The sequence below is a fragment of the Ambystoma mexicanum genome, chromosome 5p, assembly GCF_040938575.1.
Source record: "Ambystoma mexicanum isolate Mex_15411 chromosome 5p, UKY_AmexF1_1, whole genome shotgun sequence".
NCBI lineage: Eukaryota > Metazoa > Chordata > Amphibia > Caudata > Ambystomatidae > Ambystoma > Ambystoma mexicanum.
In genome coordinates this window covers 843,060,844-843,083,207 of record NC_090930.1, presented here as the reverse complement: position 1 = coordinate 843,083,207, position 22,364 = coordinate 843,060,844, and positions in this window count along the sequence as shown.

Here is a 22,364-nt window from a genome sequence, read left to right as displayed (position 1 = left end):
TGGGGACTACAATATCCATCTTGACTCTCCAGATGGGGCCACTGTTCTCTTCTGCCGGACACACCCTGGATGCTCTCATCTCAACAGACATCCCTCTCTCTCACTTCCACTCTCCCCTCATCTGACCACTCTCTCCTCTTCCCACCTTGACCTTTCCTGTCCCCTGACTCCTCCCCTGCAGTGCCAGTCTCCATCTATGTCATCGGACCCTCTGCACCCTTCATTAGACTCTACTTCAGACTCTGTTCTTGCTAAACTCCATCTCTCTATCTCTAACACTCTGGACAGCCTTGCCATCGTCATGAGGATCCGCATGAAGCATGCTTCCAAATGCAACTCTTGGTATGACTCCGACCTGGCCACTTTGAAGCGCAAGTGCTAAGCTGCAGAGCAGAAGCGGCAAACATCTAGCTCATCCTCTGACAAACTGCTTTGCTGCCTACTCGAAAGGCAATACCGTCTCTCCATCTGCTCCAAGAAGAGAGCTCATGTCCAAGCCTATATCTCTGAAGCCACCAATAACATGGCTGAACTCTTTAAAATCTGCAAGCAACTTGCCAATCTTACCGCACTCTCCTCCTCTCCTCCTCCCCTCCCAGCCCCTCTGCTCTGCACTGGATGCCCACTTTTCCTCCAAAACTCAGGACCTCCCGTCCTCTCTGTCAGCTGCACCACCCCATACTTTCCTCGTTCTCCCCCATTGCATCAGATGAGATCTTTAGAGTGGTCTGCTCTATGAAAGTATCTTCTAAACAGATGCTGCGCTGGTGCTTCAGAACCATCAAGGAAACCATTGCCTCTCTCGCTCCAGCCTTGGCTGACCACTGCAACCACTCATTTGCCACTGGCTTCTTCTCTCAACCCCTCAAGCGCTCTCTTGTGCATCCTCTCCTAAAAAGCGTTCTGCTGACGCTTTTTGCCCAGCCAACTACCTTATCTCTATCACCACTTTCTTGGGCAAACTCATGGAGAAGATGGTCATACCACAACTGACCCTCCACACCAAAATGGCTGGCTGCCTCAACGACCACTAGTCCAGTTTTAGGGCTGCCAGAGGCATGTAAACTGCTCTCCTGAACACCCATGAAGACCTACTTTCCACCCTGGATTCCAACATTCCCTCTGTTCTGATCCTCCCCGATCTCTCTTCCGCTTTTGACACAGTCAACCACTCCATCTTCATAAACCGTCCCCATGATACCCTAGGCATGACAGATTGGACACTGTCATGGCTGACTTCTTTCCTTTCAAACAGACCTTCCCAAGTGCAAATGGCCCATTTCTCTCCTCCAGCTCACTCTTTACCTGTGGCGTCCCCCAGGGCTCTATCTTATCGCCTTGGCTCTTCAACATCTACCTGGCTCCTCTGGCCCACCTGATTCCCACTGTCTTACCTAATTTCAAGTGTTACGCAGATGACACACATCTCTCTTTCAAGCTGCCCTCCTCTACCGCCTCCTCCATACCCGACTGTCTGACTGCTATTCAGGCATGGTGCTCTGCCAGTGATCTCTGCCTTAATGCCAGTAAGACAGAGATCCTTCTCATTGGGACACCTACTCCTTGCTTCCCCCTCACTCTCTGGCCAGACTCCCTGGGTCTCTCCCCTCACCCACTTGTGAGGCAAAAAACCTTGGGATCATCTTTGACTCCTCTCACTCTTTCTCTCCACACATCACTGACCTTGCCAAGAAGTCCAATTTTCAGTTGGATCTCCTCAGGGGCATTCTCCCTTTCCTCACCTTCCCCCAGAAGCGCAACATATCCAGAGTCCTTGTTCTCTCTAGGCTTGACTACTGCAACATCCTCTTCCTCAACCTGCCTCTTTCCACCCTTCGCCCCCTTCAACCAATCCAGACTAAGACTGCAAGATTTATCCTTGGCCTCAAGCCCATGGACCGCATCTGTCCAGCCCTAAAATCTCTCCACTGGCTCCAGGTGACGGCAATGATCAAATTCAAGACCCATTGCATTATCCGCATGGCTGTCTGGGGCCTGGGATCTCTTTACAAGACTTGAGCCGGATCTTCTTAAGTTCCGGAAACTTCTCAAGACTATCCTTTTCTCCTCCTCCTTCCTTCTCCCCCTCCCTTGCTAACTCTCCCTCTGCCTCTGCAACTGGGGCCTGGTCCCTTCAGAGTGATATAGGGACCGGACCACTCCCTACCAGTCCCCCAGCATCCTTTGCCAGCATTTGCCCTCGGGCTCCCTTCCATGGACTAGACCAACTGGTTCTACCTGTCCACCGCACTCATCCTCCCTCCTCCCTCCCCTTGCCGCTAGCACTTGCCTCTTGGCCTGCCCAGTACATCCCACCCCCACCCTTGAGGGTCACTCACTCCTGCACTTCTACCTCTACCCTCTCCCCCTGCACTGACCAGCTTGTCATGCACTTGTACACTAGGATTGTCAGAAGGCCAATATAACAATTTTTGTTGTTCTACTTTTATGAATCCCACGCCCCCCCATCTTGTCTTACGGTGCCTGGAACCACCTGGTATAGGTGCCATAAAAATGACCAATAAATAAATAAACCCAGAAGGGGTAGAAAAACCTTGTGTGTACCTAAGTAGGCACTTCACCAAGTGAGAGCCCAACTGGCTCACCATTGAAAAGGAGGCATTTGCGGTAGTTTGTGCAGTAAAGCAGCTGAAGCCCTACATTTGTGTGTCTCACTTCACTGTCCAAACCGATCGCAGACATCTGAGGTGGTGTATGGCCAGGTAGAGAGAGAACTCCAAGCTACTGCATTAGGCCATAACCCTACAGGTATTGGACATGGTTATTCAACATAAACCGGGGGCGTAGTACACCAATGAAGATGGCCTCTGTAGGTACTTTTGCCAGGAGGATGAGCCAGACCCTTAGAAACGTGAGTCTCAACCTTTTTGGCTGGGGGGGGTGTGAGGAATTGCCAACATTTCTATTCTACATTTGTTTCAGTCTAAACAACACAACATACTTCAATGATAGTTCTTCAACATAGGCTAATTTGTTTAAAACCCTTGATTGTCTCTAGTATCATGACAAGTATGTTACCAAAGAAAGTTACTTGAACAATTTATTTAAAATACATTTACAATAAATGTAACCTCCCTATACAGGTGTGAAGTAGTGACTGAATAGGTGTGAGGCAAAGGTGCAAAGCACTGTTTAAAAAAATCTTTATTAGTGTACAAAATGATGCAGGTGATTCCTTCTCCAAAGGGGTAATCTGCTAACCAGATCACCCTTTGTCTCTACTCGTGCCAAAAGCATAGTGCACTTGTGCCCTGCTGTATCAGTAGCCTGATCTGCAGCACCCACTCTGATTGTGGCACAGAACAGGTTCAAAAGTCACAAGATGCCCACTCGACCGCTGAGTGACAGCAATGTCACTGCAATGCAGGGGCAAAATTTAACAGATGTCCCCTGTACCTAAACTATGATGATCATAAGCAGCCCATGCTGGTGACAGGCTAATCTCTAGGCATAAACTATGTCTGAGTTTAAGCATAGATCATGGCTGCCACATCCCAATTGATATTGCACGCGTTTCAGTTCATGTGAGTCAGATCGGCTGAGGAAGGCAATGAGTATTCGGTCAGACGGGCCGATACTGCCACAAGACAGGACAGAAACCCAGAGGACCCAGCCTCTCTCTGATTCTCTCTGGGAGGGCCGGTAAAACCCTGCCCCAGAGACAGCCACACATCAGGCCTCTGTCCTGGGCCGAGGTAGCAGAGTAGCACACCCATTCAGGAGGAGTAGTCTCACACCAGGGTGCTGCATATCCAAAGGACTTTGTTGTCGGTAGGAGGGAAGGGGCGGGATTCAGATATGCAAGAGTGCTCTCGGTATTGGAAAAAGCCTTCCACCATCTTGTTTCCCACTGTCTCCCTTTCCCTTTCCTGTATTCTCCACATCCTCTGGAGCAAAGCACCTTGGGTGCAAAATCAACAGGGCAAAATCCACTCCAGCCAGGAGCAGTGATTGGCCCCCTAAAGCAGGCTAGCTTTAGACAAATCACTGCTGGTGCCTGCGTTCCTCCAACCAGCCAAACTATTCCACTGCATCTAATCTAGCTTGACACTGCATTGTGTCCTAGCAAGGCACGTCACTTGTTAGTGGGAAGAATCCTACGGATCCCTCACTGAAACCCTGCTTAAAGTCTCGTCTCAGGGGGCCAGGGAAAGTTGGATGCTTCCTGATACTGATCTTTGGTATGGTGTATTGTGGGAGGATCGCCTGGGAGCAGACAAGGCCCAGGGTGGGTTGGAGATCCTGTGGGATGAGTCACGGTATGTCTCCTATGAAAGGGAATATCTTTCCAAATTGTCAAAACAGAAAATTGATTATTGTCATTGTAATGTCCCTGAATCACATGTAAGATCTGTGGCTCTTGGCACAAGCAGTATAAAATCTGAACATGCCTTACCCACAGAAAGACCCTTCAAAGTGTTTCAGTATTAACACCTTCCTTACTCCCAAAGGTATAATGGAAAGGAATTCAGAGGTATTACCTTAAATAGACTGTCTTCCCCTGTAACTACAAACTCCAATGGTGTATCCTTAAATAACCTTAAGGGGACTAAATCTTCCCTTAAAAATCAGAAGCTATTTAAGAGAACTAACTTTGTTGTTGGGGACTAAGAATCCCATTGTAGAGGAGGAGTCAAGTACCCCTACTCAAACTGCCCCGCCTACATTACCTGAAACGTATGAACCAACGTATGTGACGTGTACTGAACAGTTAAACCAGCAAAGAGAAGAGTGAGGGCTCTGTGCAGTACCCATAAGAATACCTATACCTATGAGTATATGGGAAGTAAAGTACCCATTAAGGAAACCATACTTACATCCAAGACAATATGATGGCCATTTGAATGAGATTCCTGATGAAACAAAGAAACTAAATGACCAGGATGAATGGTGACGTCATACAGAGTTGAATCGACACCCAGATAGAAAGATAACTGGACGAGAGAGACAGATGATTTTAAGCAAGACCCTAAAGAAAGTAATCAGTAAAACAGTGTATCTACAATTGAAGAGAAAGCAAGGATTGCCCAAACAAAGAGTATCCTCATACTAAGAGTGAAATCATCCTTTCCCAGAGCCAACAAGCAATTTAAGTATTACTGTGAACATAATAACAGTTCCATCTGCTCTAAGATAAAAGTGTGCAAGCACTGCCTGAAGCCAAGAGAGTGGCACCAAGGATTTTGGGTAATTGTTTGGTCTAACAGTTGGCAGAGAGGTGAAGGCAAAGTTGGGGAAGGAAAACCGGCTACTTGTAAAGATTATTTTGAAGTTGATTCAAACTATATTGTCAAAGACTGTGAAGGGAAGAGATATGTGGGTCATAAAGGCAAACCTAGGTTTTTGCTATGGCAGACAGACAAGAAAGGCAAAGAGGCTGCCCCTTTTTGAAGAAAGATATTCAGAGTACGAGTGCCTTGCCTACTTGAAGGTGTTGAAGTACTTGAAAGTGAAACTTGTCAAAACTGTCTTGAAGACCAAATTACTGAAGCCGTGGTAGTAGTCCAAAGCTGAGGTGGTATATTTGGTTGTCAGTAGATGCAACATTGTAGCAGCCGAAACAAAGTGGAGTGGTATGAGCCAAAGGAGTGTGATCTCATTGTAAAAAGTAGAAAGGAAGTTGTTGAAGTAGAAGCAGCAGCACTGTGAAGTCATGCTGACAGATATACCCATTGAGGAATCCGAATCATGTAACTAAAGACATACTAACTGTTAACCAAGAACTATGTTTAATTGACAGTTGTGAACTTTGGCAAGTCTTCTTGGATTACTAGAAGTGGTGGAAAAGCATTGTGGCTGGTATTGCCATTGGTGCTATTCTGAGGAAGTGGAAAGTTCCTATTACACCAAGGAGAAAAGATTTGCTATTGTTGGAACATTGGTTAACACAACTTCACTTTGACATTGAAACATCAAGAGCTGATTTGAGACTGTCCTACCTACAAGGATTTCCTAATTTCTTTCTTTGGTTGAACATTAGCAGAACTCACTTTGAATCCTGGGGAAGGGAACACCCCAGGTTACTGGAAGGTTATCAAACAGCAGTGTATCTTGTGTATCTTATTTGAATTGCCATACATTTTCTTTGTGTATTTGTTGTTTAGTGTGAGGGCCAGCCATCCTGTGTTAGAGTGTTTCCCTTTAGCTTTGGTTAGGCTTTGGTTAGGCAAGGAAATCATCAGCAGAGTAGGAATAGTGAGGCTGTTTTACTTCATTTAAAAGGGCATATTGTGATCAATCATCAAACAGTTGTCTTCCTCACATTTCTGACCCCTCACATTAGGCCCGAGAAATCTGCTCAATGCTGGAACCTGAAAAGAATGTCTGGATGGTCACTCGCAAAATCTAACCAGAGGTTACAACCACGGCTCAGTCCACTTAGCCCAAGAACCACTGCCTCACTGACTGCACATCGATGCACCCTCGATCATCACTTCAATGACCTTCGCCTGCCAACTCGAACCACTGGAGCACTACCCACCAACCTCTCTCAGTGGCCAAAGGCCAACTTGGCCTGGCCAACTGTGAAGCGTTCTTGAGACCGACTCGACATGCATGATTGAACCACTGCCATCTGACCGTACAGAGCACCCTTTTCCCATCCTACTCGACACCGCTTCCTGCCAGGGCCTCCACAATCCTATGTGGCCAACTGAGTCTGATCAGCTCGCATTAATGTTCGAACCCACGTCTGATGCATCAGCCCATTGTGACACTGAACTACCCCCACAGTCCTCTTGGGCCCTAGAGACTGGTTAGGTCACAATCGCTCCTGTTTTCAACCCAATATCCTTTTTATTGTGGTACCTTACTGAGCAGCCCTGGAACTAAACTCAGAGGGATACTTTCTCCATTCTGTCACATCTTCTCTGTTCTTTCCTTTGGGGTGGGTTTATGTATAGTAACCTCTTTTCGTTCTACTGTCAGATGGTGCCTTTTATTAAAGTGTTTATATTTTTATGCACCTTGTTTGGACATTACCTTTATTTTGGACTGTGATACTGTGTTGTTTGGGTCACTACTGGTTCACCTTTAAACTCCTCTTGAGAGTTTAGCCCTCTCTCTGCCCTCATTACCACAAAAGATGAAAGAGGTATATCTCTTGATTGTTCCTGTTTTACCTTTATGATTGTGTTGTGTTTTGGTGTGTAGAAGTGTGAGGGCTGAGTGGGCCATTTTACCCCTAGTCACCCTTGGACTTCTGCAAGAGAAATCCAATGTGTTACAATAGGCTATGTATAAGCCACCAAACTGTAGACAATGGCCAGTTTATAGTTGTCTCCTGTAGATTTGAATTCAAAGTAATGCTCTCAGGAATCTGATAACTCTTTTCTAAACTCACATGTACATTGTGTTCTCAAAGTACGTCAGTGCAGTTTTCTCAAAATATGCATGTGCAACTTTCACTAATGAGTGAGTTGTGACTTAGTATGCAGCTTTAAATTCACTTGTTAGTGTGCACTGTTTTCAAACTATTTTTCTGCACACCTTTAAGGTTTGCATGTAGTTTTTAATATGAATGTGTTTTAGGGGTGGGGTGATATGTACAATGTTTTTTATTTTAAATCTTCCCTACCACATTGCACATCTGTTTGTGCACTCAAAGATAAGGGATCTCAAGGGGTTTGTGGTTTGCTCAATTTTTATTAAACCAAATGAATTCCCTTTACATGCATTTTTGTTGTGCAAACACCTAATCTATGACTATGGCCTGCCCCGGCTACTTTAATTCAAAATATCACCCTAGACAATTGTATTTTGTAATTAAATTATAGCCCAAAATGACCATAGACCGGCTTAAGCCACTAATTATATTTTAAATAGTACCTAATTTTACAAGGACAATACCTTATTAAAGTGGCACCACAATGTATTCAGTAATAAATGTTGTTTCTCAATACAAAGTAAATTGGGCTTTAAAGAAGTGACTTACTTGCTGTCCCAAGTAACTGGGATGGCACAGTGCATGTAAAATATCAACACCTCTGCTCCTATTCTCAAATTGTGTTCCCTGGAATTCCTTGACCTTTACCTTCTCAGATTTACCCTGGTAGATCTATAAATCGACAGGTGGGGTTAATTGGGGTTTGATTTACCTTTTGAATGTGGCTTCTGGTTTTGGTGTAAATGAGCACCTGTTGAAGCAACACACTATATAGCATATCAAATAGAATGTGAAAGGGATGGTCCTGTGAGGCGAAAGGTAACCATATGTAAATGGCTGTTTGCTAGAGCCAACATTTTTGTTACTCAGATGAGAGACATGTCACTTGGAGATTAGGAATGTAACAGATTCTCAGTCAGATGCATCCCAGGAGGATGGGGGGAACAGGTTGATCCAAACAATGTATGTAAATTAATGTATTTCATTTGAGGTGATGAGGGGGTGTGCGGTTAACTGATTGAATGCCCCCCCGTGAGCATAACTGCCTCCACTAAGGAAGTGCACACAGACTCTCAAAGATGGCCACTGCTTGGGATGCATGTCCTCACACATGCGGGAATGACATTATCATGGCGTCCTTTGTTGTTAATGTGGCCGTGGGGCACCCGACCGGTGATGCCGGTCTCCTGCCTCATGGTCCACATTTGCAGCAATCACTGATAAGTGAACTGCATGTTGCTGATTATATTGTTGTTTTCCCTATGGGGGCTCCATAATCAAAGAGGTGCATGAGGTTAACACTGCTTATGATACCGGCGAGGGACCCTGGAGTAAAGCGCATGGTGCTCGGGTTTACCCGAGCACTAGAGCGCTGAGAGGAAGAATAGACTGTGGGTGCTCTTGATAGATAGAGGCGGGGAAATGTTCAACAGCATCCTCTCTGTACTGCGGTTGATAATGAAGTTACAGTATTGAATGGATTTATTTATTTCTTTTTATTTATTTATTGCATTTGATTATACACCCAAACCTGCGGGTATCACGGCATAGGTTACATGGTTACAGTGAAGCTTATCTGGTTACGTAGGACGAATAAACATGTTAAATAAACAAAAGCTTCTCTGATTACATAGATATTGGAAGTAGATTAGTTATGGTGTGAGAAGTATATAGGTTTACATTGGTTTACAACACAGAAATGGTGTTCAGGTACATTAGAATTGTTTGAGATGGTTACACATGTTACAATGTGTTCAATAGCCAAGTTTTTATCAGTTTCTTAAAGCGGGGTTGGGAAGACTCATTGCTTATGTTCAGCGGGAGTGAGTTCCAGATTCTTGGTGCTGCTATAGGAAAGCTACCTCCCCCCACCCTGGAGTTCTTGAATCGGGGCTGAGTAGATGAGTGCTAGAACTTGATCTTAGTGGCCTAGTTGAGGTTTTGCAGGCAAGGCATTGATTGAGGTAGGATGGAGCCTCTTGGGGGATGCATTTGTGTGTGATGGTGAGGGTTTTGTGTAGAATTTGTGCTTGTATAGGTAGCCAGTGCACCTCTCTCCTTGTCTGCAAAATGTGGTCCCTTTTTTATTCCCAGCACTGCGCTTAGTGCTTTTTTTTGCAATAGTTGCAATTTGGCTAGATTCCTCTTTGTGGAACCTAGCAGGGGAATGTTGCAATAGTCTAACTTTGAAAGGATCAGGGCTCTTGCTAGGGTGATACTGTTCTGTAGTGTGAGGAATTGTCGGCTAAGGGCAATAAATTTGGACATGTAGGCAGTAGAGGAGGCAAGAGAGTTAATATATTTGTTCATGGTGAGATTTGAGTCCAAATACACACCTTGTGTTTTGACCTGCTTTGATATTGGAATGGGAGTACCATCTATGACAATAGAGGTATAATCGGGGTGTAACATTTTCATTACCTTGATAGTTCTGGTGACACTAACCTTGTCACCTGGGGACACATACTGAAAGAGATGTTGGTTTACCTTGATAGCCTCTTTCACAGCAGGGTACCAGTGAGACCATTTGGTGTACAAGAAAACACCTGAAGAGCTAGATCTGAGAGAAGCCGGGTGAGTGAATTGGGGAATTCTGCTGAAATTTGAACAGCAGTTCACGGTTGATGCACCTTGAAACTGCTCTGTATGTAACCCTGGCTATGTGAGTAATACATACATTTCCATTAACAGGACAGACCGACTCACGACTACGAGTAGAGGTTAGTGACTTTTTTAAACCAAGATGTTCTGTGATTCACAGATGTATATACCCCTGGGTTAATTATAATTCCCTACATAATTTCAGGTCAACAGATGAATATGAAGAGACTAGAATTGGTTTATGAAGGACAACTCAAATACCTGAAGATGGATTTTTAAAAGTTTAAATATTGTCTGGTGCCTCCCTGCCCCCTTGTTCTTGCTCCCACGTTGCTTCCTCTTCCCCGTTGTTCCACCCTCCTCCCTCCTTGTCTGCCCGCCCACCCCCCTGCCTGATTGTCTGCCTGAAAACTCCTTGTGCTGCTGTTGCCGGACCCCTCGCTCGCCATTTCCACCTCGGCGTAAGCGGGTGCTGCAGCTGGGCTGATCGGCTGGTAAGACCCTCCTGGGTCTGTGTTTTAAACATTTAAATATTGTCTGGTGCCCCCCCTGCCCCTGTGTTCTTGCTCCCACGTTGCTTCCTCTTCCCCATTGTTCCGCCCACCTCCCTCCTTGTCTGCCCGCCCAACTCCCTCCCTCCTCCCTGATTGGCTCTTCCCTCCCACTTAAGGCCTTCCCTGGGCAGCCCTCTGCCCGGCAGCCCCAGGCTAAGGGCCAATAGGCAAAGGGCATCTCCTACTCGAGGCTCCCAGTAAGTGTCTGCAGGTGTCCGCACGGGACGCCAGCTGCCTGCCACTGTCCCCCAGAGTACCCTGCCTATCCCGTTCCACCTGCAGGCGGTTCCTCCACTGAGCTCTTATATGTAACTATCTGGATACTATACAATTGCATTGTGTACCCTAGGCCTTTCTCCCTCTATGCAGGATTCTCAAACTTAGGTGGTGTATAAATATGACCTAATACTATACTATTGCACTGTGTACCCTAGGCATTTCTCCCTCTATGCAGGATTCTCAAACTTAGGTGTGTCTCCCCTGCTGTCTAAACTGTGCTCTTTCTGTGATCCCCTCAAATCCTGCTTATTGTCTTGTCCCGTTTACTCAAATTGCCTGTCTCACGCTATCCTGTCTGCCTGCTCTAGTTGTCCTTTCTTTGTCCCCCCCCCATCCCTTCCACCTCTCCCACCTACTCTATGGTGCTCACTGTCTCTCCTATCTTTTCCAACTGCTTTTCTATCGACTATCCGGCTCTCCTCACTAAATCTGGTAATAACAAGTTTAAAAAGGACATCCTGGTCTCCAACCCAGGCCTCCCTTTAGCTGACACCTAAACCAGTGCCTCCTCCAAGGAAACTCTCACCGACATCCTCTTTGTCGTTCCTTCACCTGACCTATGGTCCCTTCATATGGTCTCTGTGCTCTCTCCTTTCTCTTCCTCTTCCATTAATGGTGGCACACGGTGGGATGCCCTCCTGGCCTCCTTCCTTTCCTCTAAGGTAATCATTAATGTATACTCAACTGGGACCGTCTTGGTCCAAGGCCCTCAGGCCAACCTTCACCTCTTTGACAGACGCATCCCGCGCCTCATCAACTTACCTTCTTCTCCTCCTGTCCCCTCTCTCCCCTCCGTGACTACCTCATCTCTCCCTTCTGCCTCTTCCTCGGCTACCTTGCCTTCCCCCTTGCTCCCTGCCCCCTATCGGGATCCTTCTACACCCCCTAAGGGCGCACCTCGGACCTGCACCCCTCCCTGTAAGTCCTTCAAGGATGGCAACCTTCTCCATATTGCCACTCTCAACTCTCGCTCTGCTGTCAAACACTCCTCTGATATCTGCTGCCTTCTTGAAGAACTTGACCTTGATGTCCTCGGTCTCACTGAGAGATGGTTCACGGCCAGCTCTATCACTAGCTTTGACACGCTACTACCTGACGGCTACAAGATCCTCTCCGCACCCAGGTCCAACTGCTCTGGTGGTGGTGTAGCCCTGATCTTCCCTGAGTGGATTCCTGCCTCTGTCATTCCTACGCAGGCCTACTCCTCTTTTGAATGCCTCGTCTGCAGGCTCTCTCTCTCGCCTAGCCATTCCCTTACTATGGCTACTATCTATCGGCCACCTGGGCAGATCTCCTCCTTCCTTTCTGAGTGGGCGGATCTCTCCTCCTCACCCCTGTCCTCAACCTCTCAACTCCTTCTTCTTGGGGACTTCAACATCCACCTGGATGCATCCTGTCCTCCCTCTGTACTCTTTCGTGACCTCTGCGACTCTCTCTCACTCACCATTCTCCCCTCTGGTCCGACTCACTCCGCAGGGCACACGCTGGATGTTCTGATCTCCTCAGACCTTCCCCTCTCTGTTCCCCTCTCCACTCCTCTCTCCTGGAGTGATCACTGTCTCCTCTCCTCCAACCTCACCCTCCCTACCCCCCAGGCCAAGCCACCTCCATCACTGCCACCCACCTTCTTGGTCCTCCGACCCATGAAGGGCGTGTCAGCTGATGCTTTCGCCGCCACCTTCTCACACCCACCTCCCCCTTTGGCTGACTCTCACCCTGACACAGCCCTCTCCACGCTCCACTCTGCTATATCTGATACTCTTGGTATCCTTGCCCTTGTCATGAGAATCCGCCTGAAGCCCAAAGCCCAAAGCCAAGTGCAACTCCTGGTACAACTCTGACCTCGTTACCCTCAAACGCAAGTGCAGGGTGGCCGAGAGGAAATAGCGTGCTTCAAGTATATCCTCTGACAAACTGGCCTGCCGCCTGCTCCAGAGGCAATACCGGCTCTCGGCCCTAACCAAGAAGAGAGCTCATATCCAAGCCCGTGTCTCTTCGGCATCAAACAACCCGGCTGAACTCTTTAAAATCTGCAAGGAACTGGCCAATCCTGCTGCAGTCTCTACCTCTCGTGTCCCTTCCAAGGCCCTCTGCACGGCCCTGGCTTCTCACTTCATCTCTAAAACTCAGGTCATCCTGTCCTCACTCTCCTCCTTTCCCCTCCCTCCTCCTCTCCCCTGCTCTTCCTCAGACCTTTCTGCAGCCTCCTCTCCTCCCTCCTTCTCTGCCTTTCCTCTGTTGTCCGCTGATGAAGTTTCTAGACAAGTCAGATCCATGAAAGTCTCGTCAAAACAGGTTCACCCCGTTCCTCCAAAACCATAAAGGACCACATTGACTCCCTGGCTCTTGCCCTTGCTAATTTTTGCAATCACTCCTTTGCCACTGGAGTCTTCCCATCTGCCCTTAAGCACTCCCTTGTGCATCCCCCTTCTTAAGAAACCCTCTGCTGACTCCTCTTGCCTGGATAATTATCGCCCCATCTCCATCACTTCCTTCCTGGGCAAGCTCCTGGAGAAACTGGCCATCTCCCAGCTAAACTCCACACTGAATCTGTTGGCTGTCTTCATGACCATCAGTCTGGCTTCAGAGCTGCCAGAAGCACGGAAACTGCTCTTCTGAACATCCGTGAAGACCTGCTCTCCAACCTTGACTCAAATACCCCTTGTGTCCTCATCTTGCTCGATCTCTCTTCTGCCTTCGACACTGTCAACCATGCCATCCTGCTCAACCGTCTCCATAATAACCTGGGTATCACCGGTCAGGCTTTGGCGTGGCTGACCTCTTTCCTCTCCGACTGACCCTCCCAGGTTCAACTTGGGTCCTTCCTCTCTGCCAACATTTTCTCTACTTGTGGTGTCCCCAAGGGGTCTAACCTCTCTCCCTGGCTTTTCAACCAATACCTGGCACTCCTGGCCCACCGTATAGTTGCTCTCTGCCCCAACTTTCAGTGTTACGCGGATGACACTCAGCTCATTTTCAGGCTACCCTCGGCCTCCTCCTCTGCTTCCCTCATCTCCGACTGTCTGTCTGCTATCCAAGAGTGGTGCACTGCCAATGACCTCTGCCTTAATGCCAGTAAGACTGAGATTCTCCTCATCGGCACACCCACTCCCTACTTTCCTGTATCTCTCTAGCCGGCCTCTCTTGGCCCCCTTCCTGCTCCCACCTGCAAGGCTAAAAATCTCGGGGTCATCTTCGACTCTACACTCTCCTTCTCTCCTCATATCTCTGACGTCTCTAAGAAGTCACACTAAAAGCTACACCTCCTCAGAGGTATTCTGCCTTTCCTCTCCTTCTCCCAGAAGCTCACTGTCTCCAGAGCTCTGGTTCTCTCCATGCTGGACTATTGTAACAGCCTCTTTCTAAATCTGCCCGCTTCTACTCTCTGCCCTTTGCAACTTATCCAAAACAGAACTGCGAGACTTGTCCTTGGCCTCAAGCCCAGGGATCGTATCTCTCCGGGACTGAAATCTCTGCACTGGCTCCCAGTGGCTGCGAGGATACAGTTCAAAACCCTCTGCATTGTCCACAAGGCGTTCTGGGGCCTGGGGCCTCAATACCTTCTACGATCTCTTCCTAAATACCTTCTTTCTCGAGCTCTTCGCTCATCTGCCTCCAAATCCCTCAGGGTCAGTCGCTTCTCCAAGCAACGAGCTGGTGGTAGATCTCTCTCTTCGGTTGGGCCCCTTTCTGGAACAGCTTCCCTGCCTCCCTGAAACTTGAGGAGAATCATCTTCGGTTCCGCAAGCACCTCAAAACGTTTCTCTTCTCGTCCGCTTTTTCTCCTCTTCTCCCCTGCTGAGACCCTGCCCATCACGGGAACTGCGCTGGTTACCTGGCCACCTCTGATTCTCGGGCCTGATCCCTCCCCCGCCAGTCGGTTCCTGACCATCCCTGCACTTGGTGACTGTTTTCTGTATCCCTACGGTCCCACTACCTGCACTTGACACTGACGTCTGCACTTACCTCTTTCACTTGCCACCTGCTGGCAGCACTTCATTATTGTTTATTTATTGTTATTTATTTTTTTTGTTCTCTATCCCATGTACTGCACTTTCCTCTTCCATTTCCCCTCCCGCACTTCTCCTCCTTCCCCTCCCTTGCACTTGTGCGATCTGAATGACACCTGGCCTAGTAGGATTGTTTGTCTGTCTTCCCCTGTTTCCCCCTCCCTTGCCTCATCGCGCCTTGAAACACTTGTGTATAGGCGCGTTATAAATGCCATATCATATCATAGTGCAATATCCAAAACGCTTTGGCTAACTGATACAATTATTTGAGTTGACTGTAGTAGAATTGCTATATTTGTACTAAAGTAGTGTGAATATTCAACACTTGTATTTGGAATTTTGACTTTTGTGTTAAGGATCTAAGAAAACCTGTGTAGCTTTAATTCCTGGTACACTTACTGCCCGCGGTTCTTGGGCAACACAGTAATTACCAACTATGATTGATGAATTTGTTTTCTGAAAGTTTATATTATTAAAATGTGTTAATTATTTATTTCAGTTTTGAAAGTATCTATATATAGGCTTTCTTCTTTTTGTTTCTGATTTTGGCGACTCAGCTGGGATCTCAGCCAGCCTGGAATCATGCCTTCAACAAACTCTCTCTTCAGGTGGCTGTCTGGAAACCAGATTCCATACATAGGCTGGTCATCCTTCTTTCAATGGCCTCGTCTCCAATCTGCATGGGGTCAGTCCTCCAAAATATCAGGTCTGCTCTCCTATCACCAGTTCTTCTTCAATCTTCATCTCCTTATATTCCATCTCTGTCCTGTGTGCATGCAACTATATATCTTTCTGACTCCTTTTCTACATTGTGATAGAGGTGTGGATTTCCCTGTCCCAAAGGTTGGGTAAAAACTACTCCTATTGAAGAAATGCCAATTTTGTTTTTGAACCCTACAATTTGGTTAGAATATGCTAGTCTAATAAATATATCACTGTAATCTAAATGTCAGTGCACACGATTAGATACTTGAATGATCAGGTTGTGATAAGACAAAGTTACATGTTATTTCATTTCCAGTTTTTACCAATTCATACCATTTCACAGTTTATTTTGGTAACATAATTAGGACTAGCATAGGCCACACTTATTGTAGACATTGGCCTGCGTCGCATCTAGGTAGGATTGATTGAAGGATAGCATGTCCGCGCCTAGATGAAACTTGAATGTTAGCATGTGCCACACTTAGAATTGTGAACACCAGCCTGTGTAACATCCAGATAAAGTTGTGAATGATAGCATGCCCTATCCTAGACAGATTTCTAAACACTAGCCTGCGCCGCATCTAGATAAGACTGTGAATGTTGGCATGCCCACATCTAGATAAAATTCTAAACATTGGCCTGCGCCGCATCTAGATGGGATTATGAAGGCCAACAAGTGCCACACTTAGACAAAACTGTGAATGTTAGCATGCTAAAGGTCAGGTAACCCACTAACCAATATAACCTCAAACTCTGCATACTTATCTCACTCAAAAAACTCACACAACCACCTCTCGCACAACAAGCCACACGCACTTCACAACACTGCAACAACACATAAGCCGGAGCAACAGCACACGCCGACTGACACCGATCCAATACCCGCAGCAAAGCTCAGCACCCAGTGTATACCGAGTTGAAGCTGACAATAGAACACCACTCCTCTCACTATCCTACTCCCTCTTCACCTTACTAACCCATCCCACCTTATCGTTAACAGATCCGCCAGAGCGCCTGGGGACCAATTCCGTTGGTGACGGTGCGCGGTACAAATACCTTTAACATTTAACAGTTAACTTTATTTGTAAGACATTACTCTTATCTACAAAATGTCCATATTTCATGTCGATCTGAGCTTGCATTGCGAGGCAGTGATCATTTTGATTAAACATTTTATTTAAAATTTCCCTCATATTACAGTCTATTGATATTACTAGTGTGGAATTGCTGACATTTTGGCAATGGCAGTGCATCTCCTGCATACTATTTTCACCAGATATCAAAGCAAATGCATTTTTCTGTGCATTGCAATCAATAACCTTTCCCTTAAACTGGGCTAATGGATTTTGTTATGGGATTCCTGGAGCTTGATGAATGATGACATGCCCTGTGAAGCCGAGAGTCCACATCCATTAGTAACATCTGGCTGCAGATGTATTTGTATAATCTTTGAAACCATCTCAAACACAGTACTGTGTATGTGATCTTAGTGTTTTGTTCTGAATTTCTGATCTCGGTTAGGCCTGAGAAGTAGAATATTTGAAGAGTGTTGAGTTCCCCTGTTTAAGTAGTTTTAAAACCCCCCTTCAAATACAAAACTCATGCAGCTGAGCTTGAATCTCAAATGCAAGAATTCTGAGTCAAATATATGTATTGTAGAAGGTAATGAAACTTTTATGTTAGACCCTGTATGACTCTATATCACATTATTTTGGATAAATGAAACATCTGTAAATACAGTTGACATTATCTGAAGTTCACTTAACATAAATCTGCAAAAGCCCTTACAATTTACATTATTTAGTACTCAAAACACATGGTAAAGATGTTCTTTGAAAACGAATCACATTTTACTGTGAATACATTTTCTTGATACATGGTATTCAAATTACAAGGACATGATTAAGAAATCCAGTTTGTTTGAGCTTCAGGGTTGCGAGAATTAGCGTTTTGGGACCCATGCCGGGTTCTTATGTTGATAACATATTTTAGGTGTCTTGGTATGTTTACATAAAGAAAGTTCCTCTTTAAATACACTCCATTCCTGAAATGTCATCAGCATCAATAAGGCAATGATTGAAGAAACATGTTGGTACTGTGAGGTAGCCACAGTTCTCTGCATTTCTTTAGCACTGATTAGCCAGTCTTTAAATACTATTGAAAGACTCACACAACCCTGTAAATAGTAAATAGTGTTAAGCGCACACACACACACCTAGTTTGATCTTGCATGTTTCCAGAGTCATCTTTTTGTTATAACAGTGGGCATAACAGTGAGCAAAAGGCATAGATTTTCAACAAATGGCATAATTGGTGGCTGGTGCCTCTCTTGCCTCTTTTGAGAAGGCCTTTTCCAATTCACTTTATTTTAGGACATCATCCATTGTTGTGTGTATCTTTACATTGCACACATGTTGGCCCACAGCTCGGTCAGCTGAGACTAGAAGTGTCCAACCTTCTTCTGCAAAACTAACATCACACACAACTCCTAAAAGGAGAGATGCTTATCTGATCATATTTACTATGCTTCTCAAGCAATAGAATTTGGCTAAAAGGCAGCAAGTGGGCACTTCATAAAGCATTTTAAAAAATCAAGAAGCTGTTAAAGGGGGATCATACCAGTGACAATAGCATATGTTACATTGTGCAAAAAGGAGTTAAAAAATGTTTATGATGAAGTGAACAAATTACAGGTGAGTAAAAATGTAATGAGCAGGACACAGTGGCTGCTGCAGTGCAGCATATATGACTATTGCACACTATGTTCAAAATGGCACACATGCATTTCTTATGTCATGTTATTTATTGCCATTTGTTTTGCACCCATGCAAAACAAAGTTTGCTTCAGAGCACAAAAAGATAGAAACCAGTGGTGTTACAGAATTGTGGAAGAAGAATGTTCAGTAGGCAGTGGTTTAGGGGAGTGTCTTCAGGTGTTTGTGGAACAGCTCAGAGGGTAGATCAATAGAACATTCCCCATGTTTGAAGATTGTGCTGTAAATCTGCAGCCTCCACTTCAGAGTTTCTGGATGATCAGGACTTGGAGACAAAAGAACACTGCACAGTGAAAGGGTCAAGTCCAGCTGTATTTCTTGAAGTGGTTCTTTCAGGTATGTGGGTGTTGAAGTGGTAGGAGTAGCAATTCCTGACCATATTATTTACTGTTATTGGAATGGGTGCTGAATCAGAATCTTTGATCCAGGTGAGCGAGACCAGGAAGAGGATTGTTGACTTGTCGACAATTAAAGCCAATGGGCCTCATTACACGGATGGCGGTGAATCATGGCGTTATTAGCGCCATGGTTCATGACGGTAAAATACCGGCACCGCCTTGGTGGAAAGGGGAATTACCGACTTGGTGGAAAGGGGAATTACCACCCTATTCCAAGGTTGGCGGGGCGGTAATTCCCCCTTCCACCATTGCCCTTCACCATTCCCATTTTTGCCCCATAGGGCTCTATGGGAATGGGGAAGGCGCTAATTATGGTACCGCAAATTGCGGTACCGTAATTAGCTCCCTGGTCCCTTTGCGGGTTGGTTTTTTAACGCCTGCACAAAGCAGGCGTTAAATTCCCCAACCCGCAAAGGGACCTCGTAGTAAGGCGGTAAGGATTTACCAGTACCGGTAAAATACTGGTACCGGTAAACCCTTACAGCCATCCGTGTAATGAGGCCCAATGTTCTTTTATTCATCCAGCTCTAGATGGCTTTGAGGCAATTTGGGATCATTTTCATCATTAACAAGGGGGTGGCTTTATTTATATATGTAGAAAAGCAGATTCCTAGGACACATCAGTATGGTTCCTCGTGTAAGCTTGATTCTAGTTACATGTTAAGCTGATATAGTGACCCAATGGGTCCCATCGCCCAGGCTAGGCTGCTCCAACTGCTAACCCCTGGAACCTTCATGACAGCATTCACACCCAAACATTCTCACAGGCAGGCCAACATTCTCTCAGCATCATCATGCACCTGCATCCACTCCAAGCACTATACAACACAAGCCTCAGGAACTTTTAAAAAACAATACCTTGATTTATCGATTCCTTTTTTTACCTTTGTGCTTTGTCTTTTGCTTTGTAGCTTGTAATTTTTAGCTATTTTAGCTCTTGCAGTGATAATGAGGTGCTGTGGGTGGCTTCGGCTTTACCTGCATGGAATGTGCACCGAAAGCAATTGCTGATCGATGGCAATATTTTCAGGTAAAGGATCAACACAGCAAGAAAGAGATTGAGGAAGCGATTAGCAACTTCTGTGGTAAGGTTTTGCAGAGGGTACCTTCAAACAAGCCGTCGCAAAGTTTGGGAACCTTAACGTTGATTCAACTTCTTGTCTGCATACATTGGGATAAAGTGGATGAATTGTACAGGAAGGCCACCAGTATTTATCATCTGCGCCACAGCGTTCCAATACGATTACTACTTATTTTCCACCAAGTAACACCCAACCTCAGACCATCCTGCCTGCACCTGATCTTTCAAACTTTGTGGTGATGTGCAGAACCTGTCACAGCATGATTGAAGTGGGAGAAGGCACCTTAGACAATTTGGTTATGGCTGTTTCAGAACACAAAGCCAATTGCCAATGCCAGGAATATTATTTTTTTTTTAAATGTCTTTTAATTAGGTTTTATTGAAAAAAACAGATTTAACAGTATAACATTTCCCTTGTACCCACACCCATTCCACCCCCTATTCCCAGAGTTGCTCCAGTGTTGTCTCATCATTTTATTCCACAGATTCTCAGTTTGTGGAATAGTGTGGCATTGAGTTTGGGGATGTCCCAACATAGTTGTTCCCATTTCGTATCTGTGACTGGTTCCCCAAGTGTTTCTGTTCATTTTATCTTGTAGTTTGGGCCTGTATATTGTTCTGATTCTAGTCCCAGTTTGAATAAGTTAGAGATGTCTATCTTCAGGATTGGTGGCCAAGAATTTCTCAAATGTGGCCAGGGGGCAGGGAGCATATGTGGGTTCATTTTGAAGCAGGGCAAACTATCTGTGTCAGTGAGTGCCAGGTCTTCTTTACATTGGTTAAATGGTTTTATGTCCGTGCCCTGAAACATGTCTCGGATTTTTGTGCAGCCGGCCTCTTTCCAGCTCCTAAAGGCTTGTTTTTCAAGTCTGGGGGTGAAATGGTGGTTTACGGACATTGGTGTGTATGGGGACTGGAACATGGTGATGTGCCTATGTTTTGCCAGATTGTCCCAGATTGTTTCTACAAGTTTTGTGATTTCTGAAAAGTGCATATTTCGTGGCTGATCTGCCCTATGCAGCCACAGGACTTCCCTCAGGGGGGCGCCCACCACTGCTTGGTATATTTGGGACCACGGTTTCTCCGAATTGTTTGTAAAACAGTTTTTCACTACTCGGATTTGGACTGCCCTGTAGTACATTCAGAAATTGGAGACGCCTAAGCCCCCTTTGTTGACGGGGGTCATTAGTGTTTTCAGCACGATACGGGTGATTTGTTGTTCCAGATGTATGATTTTATTAGTTGGTGCAGTGCTCAGAAGGTAGATTCCGTTACCTGGACCGGGAGTGCTTGAAAACTATACGGGAGTTTAGGGAGAACTACCATTTTGAGGGTGTTTATCCAGCCTAACCAGGAGATCGATATCGGCCCTCATTGGTGTAATTGTGTTTTGAGGAGTGTTAGCAGGGGCAGGAAGTTCGCTCGATAGAGTCCGTGCAGTGTGGGCGTGATGGTGACTCCTAGAAGATTAATGCCTCCCTGTTCCCACCAGAATGGCGAGACATTTTTTGCCCGATGGAGGTCGTCCCCGTCTAGAGATAGGTTCAAGACTTCGGACTTTGTTATGTTGACTTTCAATACAGCCACTGCCCCTAACTTGTTAATTTCCCACACCACTTTTTGGAGAGATGTTTCTGGGTCTGTGAGGTTAAGGAGCACGTCTTCCACGTATGCCATGACTGTGTGAGTGTCTTTCCCGAATGGAATCCCCTGAATCTGGTAGTTGGTCCTGAGGGCTGTTAAGAAGTGTTCCAGGTGGATGGCATAGAGGAGTCTTGAGATGGGGCGGCCTTGCTGGGTGCCTCTTTCCAATGTGATAGGTTGGTAGGGGTCTCCATTAATCGAGAGCCGCGTGTTGGGTCCTGATAGATAGCGCAGATTCTGTTAATGAAGCCTGGGCCGAATCCCATCGCCTCCATAGAGCTGAATAGGAAGGACCATTTTACACTTTTGAATGCTTTCACTGGATCTAATGAGAGGAGGATGGCTGGGTCTCCCTTTAAGTTGGATTTTTTCAATGATGTGACATACCCTGTGGATATTATCATGTATTTGTCTGCTGTGTATACATCAGGATTGGTCTGGGTGGATCAGCTGTGGAAGGAGGGTTGCCAACCTATTTTCCAGTATTTTGCTATATAGCTTTGCCTCCACTTTTTTTAGCGTGATGGGCCTGTATGATCTGCATTGTGCAGGGTCTTTGGATGGTTTAGGAAAAAGCATGATTTTGGCTTCTTCCATCGTACGGGTGATGCGACCGGAATCTCCAAAGGAGTTAAACAGCTTTACCAGTCTCTGTGTCAGGGCCTGGTGGAATGTTTTGTTAAATGCTGCTGGGTACCCATCTGGGCCAGGGGCTTTATTAAGGGGGATGCTCTTGATCGCTAGTTCTACTTCTTCCTCTGTGATCTTCGTTTCTGTTGTGCATCCCCTGGTTTGTCTGGGCGATAAGAGTGCAGAGTAGAAATTGACAAATTGGTCTGGTATTTTGGGGTGTTTGTCACTTTGGTACCCTGTGGGTTGACTATCCCCTGGATTGTTTGGGAGGTTGTTTTCT